Raw genomic sequence first — 15,407 nt, 5'->3', positions numbered from 1 at the left:
GCGATTTGAGGCCTATGCTGGAAAACGAAATATCTTCCCATAAAAATTAGACAGAAGCATTCTCAGAAACTTCTTTGTGCTGTGTGCATTCAACTTACAGAGCTGAAACTGCCTTTTGAGAGAGAAGCTTGGAAACAGCCTTTATGTAAAATCTGCAAGTGGATATTTGGAGCGATTTGAGACCTATGCTGCAAAAGAAATATCTCCAACTAAACCCTAGACAGAAGCATTCTGAGAAACTTCTTTGTCATTTGCGGATTGAACTCACAGAGTTGAACTTTCCTTTTCATAGAGCAGTTCTGCAATACTCTTGTTGTGGGAACTGCAAGTGGATATTTGGTGCGATTGCTTCATCTAGTGAAAAAGGAAATACATTTAGATGAAAACTAGATAGAACCATTCTCAGAAACTTCTTTGTGATGTGTGCATTCTACTCATACAGTTGAACCTTCCTTTTGATAGAACAGTTTTGAAACCCTCTTTTTGTGGAGTCTGAAAGAGGATATTTGGAGGGCTTTGTGGCCTATGCTGGAAAGGGAAACATCTTCACATAAAAACTAGATAGAAGCATTCTCAGAAACTTCTTTGTGATGTGCGCATTCAACTCACAGAGTTGAAGCTTCCTTTTGATATAACTGTGTGGAAACACTCTTTCAGTAGGATCTGCAAGTGGATATTGGGAGTGCTAAGAGGCCAACACTGGAAAAGGAAATAGCTTCACATAAAAACGAGACAAAAACATTCTCAGAAACTTCTGTGTGATGAGTGCATTCAACTCCCACACTTGAACTTTCCTTTTGATAGAACAGTTTTGAAACACTCCTTTTGCAGGATTTGCAACCGTTTATTTGGAGCGCTTTGAGGCCTATGTTGGAAAAGGAAATATCTTCACATAAAAACTAGACAGAAGCATTCTCAGAAACTTCTTTGTGATGAGTGCATTCAACTCACAGACTTTAACATTCCTTTTGAAAGAGCAGTTTTGAAAACACTCTTTTAGTAGAATCTGCAAGTGGATATTTTGAGCGTTTTGAGGCCTTTGCTGGGAAATGAAATATCTTCACCTGAAAAGTAGATAGAAGCATTCTCAGAAACTTCTTTGTGATGTGCGCATTCAACTCACAGAGTTGTAGCTTCCTTTTGATACAGCTGTTTTGAAACACACTTTCAGTAGAATCTGCAAGTGGACATTTGGAGTGTTAAGAGGCCAATACTGGAAAAGGAAATATCTTCACATGAAAACTAGACGGAAGCATTCTCAGAAACTCCCTGTGCTTTATGCATTCATGTCACAGAGAGGTACCTTCCTTTTGAAAGCACAGTTTTGAAATCCTCTTTTTGTAGAATTTGCTAGTGGATGTTTGGAGCGATTTGAGGCCTATGCTGGAAATCGAAATATCTTCCCATAAAAACTAGACAGAAGCATTCTCATAAACTTCTTTGTGATGAGTGTAATCAACTCACAGACTTGAACCTTCATTTTGAAAGAGCAATTTTGAAACACTCTTTTTGTAGAATCTGCAAGTGGATATTTGGAACATTTTGTGGGCTTTGCTGGGAAATGAAATATCTTCACCTGAAAACTACACAGAAGCATTTTCAGAGACTTCTTTGTGATGTGTGCATTCAACTCACAGAGTTGAACCTGACTTTTGATAGAGCAGTTTTGAAACAGCCTTTTTGTAAATCTGCAAGTGGATATTTGGAGCGATTTCAGGCCTATGCTGCAAAAGGAAATGTCTTCACAGAAACCCTAGACAGAAGCATTCTCAAGAACTTCTGTTTGATGAGTGCTTTCAACTCATGGACTTGAACCTTCCTTTTGATAGAATAGCTTTGAAACACTCCTTTTGTAGAATCTGCAAGTGTTTATTTGGAGCGCTTTGAGGCCTAGGATGGAAAAGCAAATATCTGCACATTCAAAACTGGACAGAAGCATTCTCAGAAACTTCTGTGTGATGAGTGCATTCAACTCACACACTTGAACTTTCCTTTTGATAGAGCAGTTTTGAAAGACTCTTTTAGTAACACCTGTAAGTGGATATTTGGAGGGCATTTATGCCAATGCTGGAAAACGAAATATCATCACAGAAAAACTAGGCAGAAGCATTCTCAGAAACTTCTTCATGATGAGTGCATTCAACTCACAGAGCTGAACCTTCCTTTTGATAGAAGAGTTTTGAAACACTCCTTTTGTAGGATCTGCAACTGTTTATTTGGAGCGCTTTGAGGCCTATGTTGGAAAAGGAAATATCTTCGCATAAAAACTAGAGAGAAGCATTCTCAGAAACTTCCCTGTGCTTTCTGCATTCAGCTCACATAGCTGAACCTTCCTTTTGATAGAACAGTTTTGAAAAACTCTTTTCATAGAATCTGCAAGTTGACATTTGGAACGCTTTGAGTCCTAAGCTGGAAAAGGAAATATCTTCACATAAAAGCTGGATAGAAGCATTCTCAGAAACTTCTTTGTGACGTGCGCATTCAACTCACAGAGTTGAAGCTTCCCTTTGATATAACTGTTTTGAAACACTCTTTTAGTAGGATCTTCAAGTGGATATTTGGAGTGATATGAGGCCAACGCTGGAAAAGGAAATATCTTCACATAAAAACTAGATGGAAGCATTCTCAGAAACTTCCCTGCACTTTTTGCATTCAAGTCACAGAGAGGAAACTTCCTTTTGAAAGCACAGATTTGAAACACTTTTTGTACAGTTTGCTAGGGGATGTTTGGAGCGATTTGAGGCCTATGCTGGAAAACGAAATATCTTCCCATAAAAATTAGACAGAAGCATTCTCAGAAACTTCTTTGTGCTGTGTGCATTCAACTTACAGAGCTGAAACTGCCTTTTGAGAGAGAAGCTTGGAAACAGCCTTTATGTAAAATCTGCAAGTGGATATTTGGAGCGATTTGAGACCTATGCTGCAAAAGAAATATCTCCAACTAAACCCTAGACAGAAGCATTCTGAGAAACTTCTTTGTCATTTGCGGATTGAACTCACAGAGTTGAACTTTCCTTTTCATAGAGCAGTTCTGCAATACTCTTGTTGTGGGAACTGCAAGTGGATATTTGGTGCGATTGCTTCATCTAGTGAAAAAGGAAATACATTTAGATGAAAACTAGATAGAACCATTCTCAGAAACTTCTTTGTGATGTGTGCATTCTACTCATGCAGTTGAACCTTCCTTTTGATAGAACAGTTTTGAAACCCTCTTTTTGTGGAGTCTGAAAGAGGATATTTGGAGGGCTTTGTGGCCTATGCTGGAAAGGGAAACATCTTCACATAAAAACTAGATAGAAGCATTCTCAGAAACTTCTTTGTGATGTGCGCATTCAACTCACAGAGTTGAAGCTTCCTTTTGATATAACTGTGTGGAAACACTCTTTCAGTAGGATCTGCAAGTGGATATTGGGAGTGCTAAGAGGCCAACACTGGAAAAGGAAATAGCTTCACATAAAAACGAGACAAAAACATTCTCAGAAACTTCTGTGTGATGAGTGCATTCAACTCCCACACTTGAACTTTCCTTTTGATAGAACAGTTTTGAAACACTCCTTTTGCAGGATTTGCAACCGTTTATTTGGAGCGCTTTGAGGCCTATGTTGGAAAAGGAAATATCTTCACATAAAAACTAGACAGAAGCATTCTCAGAAACTTCTTTGTGATGAGTGCATTCAACTCACAGACTTTAACATTCCTTTTGAAAGAGCAGTTTTGAAAACACTCTTTTAGTAGAATCTGCAAGTGGATATTTTGAGCGTTTTGAGGCCTTTGCTGGGAAATGAAATATCTTCACCTGAAAAGTAGATAGAAGCATTCTCAGAAACTTCTTTGTGATGTGCGCATTCAACTCACAGAGTTGTAGCTTCCTTTTGATACAGCTGTTTTGAAACACACTTTCAGTAGAATCTGCAAGTGGACATTTGGAGTGTTAAGAGGCCAACACTGGAAAAGGAAATATCTTCACATGAAAACTAGACGGAAGCATTCTCAGAAACTCCCTGTGCTTTATGCATTCATGTCACAGAGAGGTACCTTCCTTTTGAAAGCACAGTTTTGAAATCCTCTTTTTGTAGAATTTGCTAGTGGATGTTTGGAGCGATTTGAGGCCTATGCTGGAAATCGAAATATCTTCCCATAAAAACTAGACAGAAGCATTCTCATAAACTTCTTTGTGATGAGTGTAATCAACTCACAGACTTGAACCTTCATTTTGAAAGAGCAATTTTGAAACACTCTTTTTGTAGAATCTGCAAGTGGATATTTGGAACATTTTGTGGGCTTTGCTGGGAAATGAAATATCTTCACCTGAAAACTACACAGAAGCATTTTCAGAGACTTCTTTGTGATGTGTGCATTCAACTCACAGAGTTGAACCTGACTTTTGATAGAGCAGTTTTGAAACAGCCTTTTTGTAAATCTGCAAGTGGATATTTGGAGCGATTTCAGGCCTATGCTGCAAAAGGAAATGTCTTCACAGAAACCCTAGACAGAAGCATTCTCAAGAACTTCTGTTTGATGAGTGCTTTCAACTCATGGACTTGAACCTTCCTTTTGATAGAATAGCTTTGAAACACTCCTTTTGTAGAATCTGCAAGTGTTTATTTGGAGCGCTTTGAGGCCTAGGATGGAAAAGCAAATATCTGCACATTAAAAACTGGACAGAAGCATTCTCAGAAACTTCTGTGTGATGAGTGCATTCAACTCACACACTTGAACTTTCCTTTTGATAGAGCAGTTTTGAAAGACTCTTTTAGTAACACCTGTAAGTGGATATTTGGAGGGCATTTATGCCAATGCTGGAAAACGAAATATCATCACAGAAAAACTAGGCAGAAGCATTCTCAGAAACTTCTTCATGATGAGTGCATTCAACTCACAGAGCTGAACCTTCCTTTTGATAGAAGAGTTTTGAAACACTCCTTTTGTAGGATCTGCAACTGTTTATTTGGAGCGCTTTGAGGCCTATGTTGGAAAAGGAAATATCTTCGCATAAAAACTAGAGAGAAGCATTCTCAGAAACTTCCCTGTGCTTTCTGCATTCAGCTCACATAGCTGAACCTTCCTTTTGATAGAACAGTTTTGAAAAACTCTTTTCATAGAATCTGCAAGTTGACATTTGGAACGCTTTGAGTCCTAAGCTGGAAAAGGAAATATCTTCACATAAAAGCTGGATAGAAGCATTCTCAGAAACTTCTTTGTGACGTGCGCATTCAACTCACAGAGTTGAAGCTTCCCTTTGATATAACTGTTTTGAAACACTCTTTTAGTAGGATCTTCAAGTGGATATTTGGAGTGATATGAGGCCAACGCTGGAAAAGGAAATATCTTCACATAAAAACTAGATGGAAGCATTCTCAGAAACTTCCCTGCGCTTTTTGCATTCAAGTCACAGAGAGGAAACTTCCTTTTGAAAGCACAGATTTGAAACACTTTTTGTACAGTTTGCTAGGGGATGTTTGGAGCGATTTGAGGCCTATGCTGGAAAACGAAATATCTTCCCATAAAAATTAGACAGAAGCATTCTCAGAAACTTCTTTGTGCTGTGTGCATTCAACTTACAGAGCTGAAACTGCCTTTTGAGAGAGAAGCTTGGAAACAGCCTTTATGTAAAATCTGCAAGTGGATATTTGGAGCGATTTGAGACCTATGCTGCAAAAGAAATATCTCCAACTAAACCCTAGACAGAAGCATTCTGAGAAACTTCTTTGTCATTTGCGGATTGAACTCACAGAGTTGAACTTTCCTTTTCATAGAGCAGTTCTGCAATACTCTTGTTGTGGGAACTGCAAGTGGATATTTGGTGCGATTGCTTCATCTAGTGAAAAAGGAAATACATTTAGATGAAAACTAGATAGAACCATTCTCAGAAACTTCTTTGTGATGTGTGCATTCTACTCATGCAGTTGAACCTTCCTTTTGATAGAACAGTTTTGAAACCCTCTTTTTGTGGAGTCTGAAAGAGGATATTTGGAGGGCTTTGTGGCCTATGCTGGAAAGGGAAACATCTTCACATAAAAACTAGATAGAAGCATTCTCAGAAACTTCTTTGTGATGTGCGCATTCAACTCACAGAGTTGAAGCTTCCTTTTGATATAACTGTGTGGAAACACTCTTTCAGTAGGATCTGCAAGTGGATATTGGGAGTGCTAAGAGGCCAACACTGGAAAAGGAAATAGCTTCACATAAAAACGAGACAAAAACATTCTCAGAAACTTCTGTGTGATGAGTGCATTCAACTCCCACACTTGAACTTTCCTTTTGATAGAACAGTTTTGAAACACTCCTTTTGCAGGATTTGCAACCGTTTATTTGGAGCGCTTTGAGGCCTATGTTGGAAAAGGAAATATCTTTACATAAAAACTAGACAGAAGCATTCTCAGAAACTTCTTTGTGATGAGTGCATTCAACTCACAGACTTTAACATTCCTTTTGAAAGAGCAGTTTTGAAAACACTCTTTTAGTAGAATCTGCAAGTGGATATTTTGAGCGTTTTGAGGCCTTTGCTGGGAAATGAAATATCTTCACCTGAAAAGTAGATAGAAGCATTCTCAGAAACTTCTTTGTGATGTGCGCATTCAACTCACAGAGTTGTAGCTTCCTTTTGATACAGCTGTTTTGAAACACACTTTCAGTAGAATCTGCAAGTGGACATTTGGAGTGTTAAGAGGCCAACACTGGAAAAGGAAATATCTTCACATGAAAACTAGACGGAAGCATTCTCAGAAACTCCCTGTGCTTTATGCATTCATGTCACAGAGAGGTACCTTCCTTTTGAAAGCACAGTTTTGAAATCCTCTTTTTGTAGAATTTGCTAGTGGATGTTTGGAGCGATTTGAGGCCTATGCTGGAAATCGAAATATCTTCCCATAAAAACTAGACAGAAGCATTCTCATAAACTTCTTTGTGATGAGTGTAATCAACTCACAGACTTGAACCTTCATTTTGAAAGAGAAATTTTGAAACACTCTTTTTGTAGAATCTGCAAGTGGATATTTGGAACATTTTGTGGGCTTTGCTGGGAAATGAAATATCTTCACCTGAAAACTACACAGAAGCATTTTCAGAGACTTCTTTGTGATGTGTGCATTCAACTCACAGAGTTGAACCTGACTTTTGATAGAGCAGTTTTGAAACAGCCTTTTTGTAAATCTGCAAGTGGATATTTGGAGCGATTTCAGGCCTATGCTGCAAAAGGAAATGTCTTCACAGAAACCCTAGACAGAAGCATTCTCAAGAACTTCTGTTTGATGAGTGCTTTCAACTCATGGACTTGAACCTTCCTTTTGATAGAATAGCTTTGAAACACTCCTTTTGTAGAATCTGCAAGTGTTTATTTGGAGCGCTTTGAGGCCTAGGATGGAAAAGCAAATATCTGCACATTCAAAACTGGACAGAAGCATTCTCAGAAACTTCTGTGTGATGAGTGCATTCAACTCACACACTTGAACTTTCCTTTTGATAGAGCAGTTTTGAAAGACTCTTTTAGTAACACCTGTAAGTGGATATTTGGAGGGCATTTATGCCAATGCTGGAAAACGAAATATCATCACAGAAAAACTAGGCAGAAGCATTCTCAGAAACTTCTTCATGATGAGTGCATTCAACTCACAGAGCTGAACCTTCCTTTTGATAGAAGAGTTTTGAAACACTCCTTTTGTAGGATCTGCAACTGTTTATTTGGAGCGCTTTGAGGCCTATGTTGGAAAAGGAAATATCTTCGCATAAAAACTAGAGAGAAGCATTCTCAGAAACTTCCCTGTGCTTTCTGCATTCAGCTCACATAGCTGAACCTTCCTTTTGATAGAACAGTTTTGAAAAACTCTTTTCATAGAATCTGCTAGTTGACATTTGGAACGCTTTGAGTCCTAAGCTGGAAAAGGAAATATCTTCACATAAAAGCTGGATAGAAGCATTCTCAGAAACTTCTTTGTGACGTGCGCATTCAACTCACAGAGTTGAAGCTTCCCTTTGATATAACTGTTTTGAAACACTCTTTTAGTAGGATCTTCAAGTGGATATTTGGAGTGATATGAGGCCAACGCTGGAAAAGGAAATATCTTCACATAAAAACTAGATGGAAGCATTCTCAGAAACTTCCCTGCGCTTTTTGCATTCAAGTCACAGAGAGGAAACTTCCTTTTGAAAGCACAGATTTGAAACACTTTTTGTACAATTTGCTAGGGGATGTTTGGAGCGATTTGAGGCCTATGGTGTAAAAGGACATATCTTCAGATAAAAACTACCCAGAAGCATTCTCAGCTACGTCTTCGTCATGTATACATTCAAGTCACAGCGTTGAATCTATCTTTTGATTTTGCTGTTTTGAATCTCTCTTTTTGTAGACTCTGCACGTGGATATTTGGAGTGCTGTGAAGCCTACTGAGGAAAATCAAATATGTTTTCATAAAATCTACACAGATGCATTCTGAGAAACTACTTTGGGATGTGTGCACTGAACTCACAGAGTTGAACCTATCTTATGATTGAGCAGTTGAGCAGTATTGAATCTCTCATTTTTCAGAATCTGCAAGTGGATGTTTGGAGAGCTTTGAGGCCTATTGTGGAAAAGGAAATATCTTCACGTAAAAACTACACTGAAGCATTCTGAGAAACTTTTTGTGAAGTGTGCATTCAACTCTCAGAGTTGAACTTATCTTCTCATTGAGCAGTTTTGAATCTCTCTTTTTGTAGAATCTGCAAGTGGATATTTGGAGTGCTGTGATGCCTAATGTGGAAAATCAAATACGTTCACATAGAAACTACACAGAAGTATTCTGAGAAACTTCTTTGTGATGTGTGCATTCAACTCACAGAGCTGAACCTATCTTTTTATTGAGCAGTTTTGAATCTCTCTTTTTGCAGAATGCGCATATGGATATTTGGAGCCCCTTTTGACCTATGGTGGAAAAGGAAATACTTTCAAAGAAGAACTACACAGAAACATTCTGAGAAACTTCTTTGTGATGTGTGCATTCATCTCACAGAGTTGATCCTATCTTTTGATTGAGCTGTTTTGAATCTCTCTTTTGGCAGAATCTACATGTGGATATTTTGAGCCCTTTGAGGACTACTGTGGAAAAGCAAATATCTTCATATAAAAACTACACAGAAGCATTCTGAGAAACTTCTTTGGTATATTTGCATTCAACTCATAGAGTTGAACCTATCTTTTGATAGAACAGTTTTGAATCTCTCTTTTTGCAGAATCTGTATGTGGATATTTCAAGGCCTTTGCAGCCTATGGTGGAAAAGGAAATATCTTTAAATAAAAACAACACAGAAATATTCTGAGAAACTTCTTTTTGAAACTTTCTTCTGATTGAGCAGTTTTGAAACCGTCTTTTTGTAGAATCTGCATGTGGATATTTTGAGCCCTTTGTGGCCTATTGTGGAAAAGGAAATATCTTTACATAAAAACTACACAGAAGCATTCTGAGAAACTTCTTTGTGATGTGTGCATTCATCTTACAGAGTTGAACCTTTCTTTTGATTGAGCAGTTTAGAAACACTCTTTCTGTAGAATCTGCAAGTGGATATTTGAAGCGCTTTGAGTCCTATAGTAGAAACGGAAATGTCTTCACATAAAAACTACACAGTAGCATTCTCAGAAACTTCTTCGTGATGTTTGCATTCAACTCAAAGGGTTGAAACTATCTTTTGATTGAGCAGTTTTGAATCACTCTTTTTGTAGAATCTGCAAGTAGATATTAAGTGTCCTTTGCAGCCTATTTTGGAAAGGGAAATACCTTCACATAAAAACTACACAGAAGCATTGTGAGAAACATCTTTGTGATGTGTGCATTCATCTCACAGAGTTGAACCTTTCTTTTGACTCAGCAGTTTTGAAACATTCTTTTTGTAGAATGTGCATGTGCATATTTAGAGTGCTTTTAGACCTATTGTGGAAAAGGAAATATCTTCACATAAAAACTACACAGAAGCATTCTGAGAAACTTCTTTGTGATGAGTCCATTCATCTCACAGAGTTGAACCTTTCTTTTGATTGAGCAGCTTTGAAACACTCTTGTTGTAGAATCTACAAGTGCATATTTGGAACGCTTTGTGGCCTATGATGAAAAAAGAAATATATTCACATAAACACTACACAGAAGCATGCTTAGAAACACTTTTGTGATGTATGCATTCATATCACGGAGTTGAACGTACCTTTTGATTCAGCTGTTTTGAATCTCTCTTTTTGTAGAATCTGTAGGTGGATATTTGGAGTCCTTTGCAGCCTATTTTGGAAAAGGAAATATTTTCACAAAGAAAATACACAGAAGCATTCTGAGAAACTTCTTTGTGGCGTGTGCATTCATATCACAGAGTTGAACCTTTCTTTTGAATAAGCAGTTTGGAAACACTATTTTTATAGAATCTGCAAGTGGATATTTGAAGCGCTTTGAGGATTATGGTTGAAAAGGTAATACCTTTACTTAAAAGTGATACAGAAGCATTCTCAGAAACTTCTTCATGATGTGTGCATTAATCTCACAGTGTTGATCTTTTTTAATTGAGCTGTTTTGAAACAATATTTTTGGAAAACTTTCACGTGTATATTTGGTGGGCTTGGAGGCCTATTATGGAAAAGGAAATATCTTCACATAAAAACTACACAGAAGCATTCTGAGAAACTTCTTTTTGATGAGTGCATTCAACTCTCAGAGTTGAACCTATCTTTTGATAGAGCAGTTTTGAAACTCTCTTTTTGAAGAACTGCAAGGGAATATTTAGAGCCCTTTCTAGCCTATTGTGGAAAAGGAAATAAGTTCACCAAAAAACTACACAGAAGCATACTGAGAAACTTCTTTGTGATGTGTAAATTCAACTCACAGGGTTGAACCTATCTTTTCGTAGAGCAGATTTGAAACTCTCTTTTTGTAGAATCTGTAATTGGATATTTGGAGCGCTCTGCGGCCTATGGTGGAAAAGGAAATATCTTCACATAAAAACTACACAGAAGCATTCTCAGAAACTACTTTATGATGTGTGTATTCATCTCACAGAGTTCAATCTTTCTTTTGATTGAGCAGTTTTGAAACACCCTTCTTGCAGAATCTGCAAGTGAATTTTTGGAGCGCTTTGGGGCCTGTTGTGGAAAAGGAAATATTTTCACATAAAAACTGTACAGAAGCATTCTGAGAAACTTCTTTTCAATGTGTGCACTAATCTCACAGAATTGAAACTTTCTTTTGATTGAGCAGTTTGGAAATACTCTTTTTGGAGAATATGCACGTGGATATTTGGAGCGCTTTGAGGCCTATGTTGGAAAAGGAAATATCTTCACACAAAAGCTACACAGAAGCATTCTGAGGAACTGCTTTGTGATGAGCGCATTCAATTGATGGAGTTGAACCAATCTTTTGAATGAACAGTTTTGAAACTCTGTTTTTTGTATAATCTGCAAGAGGATATTTGGAGCCCTTTGTGACCTATGGTGAAAAAGGAAATATCTTCATACAAAAACTACACAGAAGCATTCTGAGAAACACCTTTGTGATCTATGCCTTCATCTCACAGAGTTCAAATTTTCTTTTGATGGGCAGTTTTCAAACACTCTTTTTGTAGGATCTGCCAGTGGATATTTGCAGCCCTTTGAGGCCTATTGCCGAAAAGGAAATATCTTCCTATAAAAACTACACAGAAGCATTCTGAGAAACTTCTTTGTTATGTGTGCATTCATCTCACTGAGTGGAACCTTTCTTTTGATTAAGCAGTTTGGAAACACTATTTTACAGAATCTGCAAGTAGATATTTGGAGCTCTTCGAGGCCTATTGTGGAAAAGGAAATATCTTTAAATAAATACTACACAGAAGCATTCTGAGAAACTTCTTTGTGATGTGTGCATTCATCTCACAGAGTTGAACCTTTCTTTTGATTCAGCAGTTTGGAAACACTCTTTTTGTAGAATGTGCAAGTGGATATTTGGAGCACTTTGATGCCTATTGTCTGAAAGGAAATATCTTCACATAGAAACTACACAGAATGATTCTGAGAAACTTCTTTGTGTTGTGTGCAATCAACTCACATTGTTGAACCTATCTTTTGATTAAGCAGTTTTGAATATCTCTTTTTGTAGAATCTGCAACAGGATATTTGGAGCACTATGCGGACTATTTTGGAAATTGAAATATCTTCACATAAAAACCACACAAAAGCATTCTGAGAAACTCCTTTGTGATGTGTACATTCATCTCAGAGAGTTGAAATTTTCTTTTGATTGAGCAGTTTTGAAGTACTCCTTTTATAGAATCTGGAAGGGGATATTTTAAGCAATTTGAGGCCTACAGTGGAAAAGGAAATATCTTCCCATAAAAGCTACATGGAAGCATTCTCAGAAACTTCTTTGTGATGTGTGCATTCGACTCACAGAGTTAAAGCTTTCTTTTGATTGAGCAGTTTTGAAACAAGCTTTTTGTAGTGTTTGCAAGTGGATATTTGGAGTGCTTTGAAGCCTATTGTAGAAAATGAATTATCTACTCATAAAAACTACACAGAAGCATTCTGAGAAACTTGTTGTGATGTGTGCCTTCATCACACAGAATTGAAACTTTCTTTTGATTGAGCAGCTTTGAATCTCTCTTTTTGTAGAATCTGCAAGTGGATAACTAGAGCCCTTGCAGCCTATTGTGGAAGGGAATTATCTTCCATAAAAACTACACAGAAGCATTCTGAGAAACTTCTTTGTGATGTGTGCATTCATCTCACAGAGTTAAACCTTTCTTTTGATTGACCATTTTGGAAACACTCTTTATGTAGAGTGTGCAAGTGGATATTTGGAGTGATTTGAGGCCTATAGGGAAAAGGAAATATATTCACATTAAAATTACACAGAAGCATTCTGAGAAACTTCTTTGTGATGTGTGCCTTCATCTAACAGGGTTGAACATTTCTTTTGATTGAGAAGTTTTGAAACACTCTTTTTGTAGAATCTGCAAGAGGATATTTGGAGCAGCTTGAGGCCTAATGTGAAAAGATAATATCTTCACATAAAAACTACACAGAAGTATTCTGAGAAACTTCTTCGTGATATCAGCATTCATCTCACAGAGTTGAACGTTTCCTTTGATTGGGGAATTTGGAAACCCTCTTTATGTAGGATCTGCAATAGGATATTTGGAGTTCTTTGACTTCTATTGTGGAAAAGGAAATATCTTCAAATAAAAACTACACAGAGCCATTCTGAGAAAATTCTTTGTGATGTGTGCATTCATCTCACAGAGTTGAAACTTCGTTTTGATTGAGCAGTTTTGAAACATCCTTTTTATAGAATCTGCAAGTGGATATTTGAAGGGCTTTGAGTCCTACTGTGGAAAAGGAAATATCTTCACATAAAAACTACACAGAAGCATTCTGAGAAACTTCCTTGTGAGGTGTGCATTCATCCACAGAGTTGAAGTTTTCTTTTGATTGATCAGTTTAGAAACACTGTTTTTGTATAATCTGCAAGTAGATATTTGGAGCACTTTGAGGCCTATGGTGGAAACGGAAATATCTTCACATAAAAACTACACAGAAGCAGTCTGAGAAACTTCTTTGTGATGTGTGTATTCTTCTCACAGAGTTGATCTTTTCTTTTGATGGAGCAGTTTTAAACACTCTTTTTTTAGTAACTGCAAGTGGATATTTGAAGCTCTTTGAGGAATATTGTGGAACAATAAATATCTTCACATAAAAACTACAAAGAAGCATTCTGAGTAACTTCCTTGTGATGTGTGCATTCATTTCACCGAGTTGAACTTTTCTTTTGATTAAGCAGTTTTGAAACACTCTTTTTGTAGAATCTGCAAGTGGATATTTGGAGCACTTAGAGGCCTATGGTGGAAAAGGAAATTTCTTTACATAAAAGCAACACAGAAGCATTCTGAGAAACTCCTTTTTATATGTGCATTCATCTCCAAGAGTTGAATTTTTCTTTTGATTGGGCAGTTTATAAACACTCTTTTTGTAGAATCTGCAAGTGAATATTTGGAATGCTTAAATACCTGTTGTGGAAAACGAAATATATTCACATAAAACTACACAGAAGCATTCTGAGAGACATCTTTGTGATGTGTGCATTCATCTCACAGAGTTTAACTTTTCTTTTGATGGAGCAGTTTTGAAACACTCTTTCTGTAGAATCTGCAAGTGGATATTTGGTGCGCTTTGAGGCTTATGGTGGATAAGGAAATATCTTCACAGAATAACTACAAAGAAGCATACTGAGAAACAGCTTTGAGATGTGTGCATTCAACTCACAGAGTTGAACGTATCTTTTGACAGAGCAGTTTTGAATCTCTCTTTTTGTAGAATCTGCAAGTGGATATTTGGAACCCTTTGCAGCCTATGGTGGAAAAGGAAATATCTTCCAATGAAAACTCTACAGAAACATTCTGAAAAACATCTTTGTGATGTGGGCATTCATCTCACAGAGTTCAGCCTTTCATTTGATTGAGCAGTTTTGAAACATTATTTTGGAGAATCCAGAAGTGGATATTTGGAGCTCTTTGAGGCCCATTGTGGAAGAGGAAATATCTTCACATGAAAACTACACAGAAGCATTATAAGAAATTCCTTTGTGATGTGTGCATTCATCTCACAGAGTGGAACTTTTCTTTTGATTGAGCAGCTTTGAAACACTCTTTTTGTAGAATCTGTGAGTCAATATTTGGAGCACTTTGAGGCCTATTGTGGAAAACGAAATATCTTCACAAAAATCTACACGCAAGAATTCTGAGAATCTTCTTTGTAATGTGAGCATTCAACTCACAGCGTTGAAACTAACTTTTGATAGTGTAGTTTTGAAACTCCTTTTTTGCAGAATCTACAAGTGGATATTTCGAGCCATTTGAAGCCTATGGTGGAAAAGGAAATATTTTCACATAAAAACTACACAGAAGCTTTCTGAGAAACTTCTTTTTGATGTGTGCATTCATCTCACAGAGTTGAAACTTTCTTTTTGTGGAGCAGTTTTTAAACGCTCTTTTTGTAGAATTACCAAGTGGATATTTGGAGCGCTTTGAGGTATACTGTGGAAAAGGATTTGTCTTCAAATAAAAACTACACAAAATCATTCTGAGAAACGTCTTGTGTTGTGTGCATTCATCTCACAGAGTTGTAACTTTCATTTGATTAAGCAGTTTTGAAACACTCTTTTTGTAGAACTTCCAAGTGGATATTTTGAGTGCTTTGAGGCCTATGGTGGAAAGGGAAATATCTTCACATAAAAATTACACAGAAGCATTCAGAGAAACTTCTTTGTGATTTATTCATTCATCCCACAGAATTGAACCGTTCTTTTGATTGAGTAGTTTTGAAAAATTTTTTGTAGAATCCGCAAGTGGACAATTGAAGTGCTTTGAGGCCTATTGTGGAAAAGGAAATATCTTCACATAAAAACTACGCAGAAGCTTTCTGAAAA

Source organism: Pongo pygmaeus, chromosome 16 (assembly GCF_028885625.2).
Source record: "Pongo pygmaeus isolate AG05252 chromosome 16, NHGRI_mPonPyg2-v2.0_pri, whole genome shotgun sequence".
Classification (NCBI taxonomy): Eukaryota; Metazoa; Chordata; class Mammalia; order Primates; family Hominidae; genus Pongo; species Pongo pygmaeus.
This window is presented reverse-complemented; position numbering follows the sequence as displayed.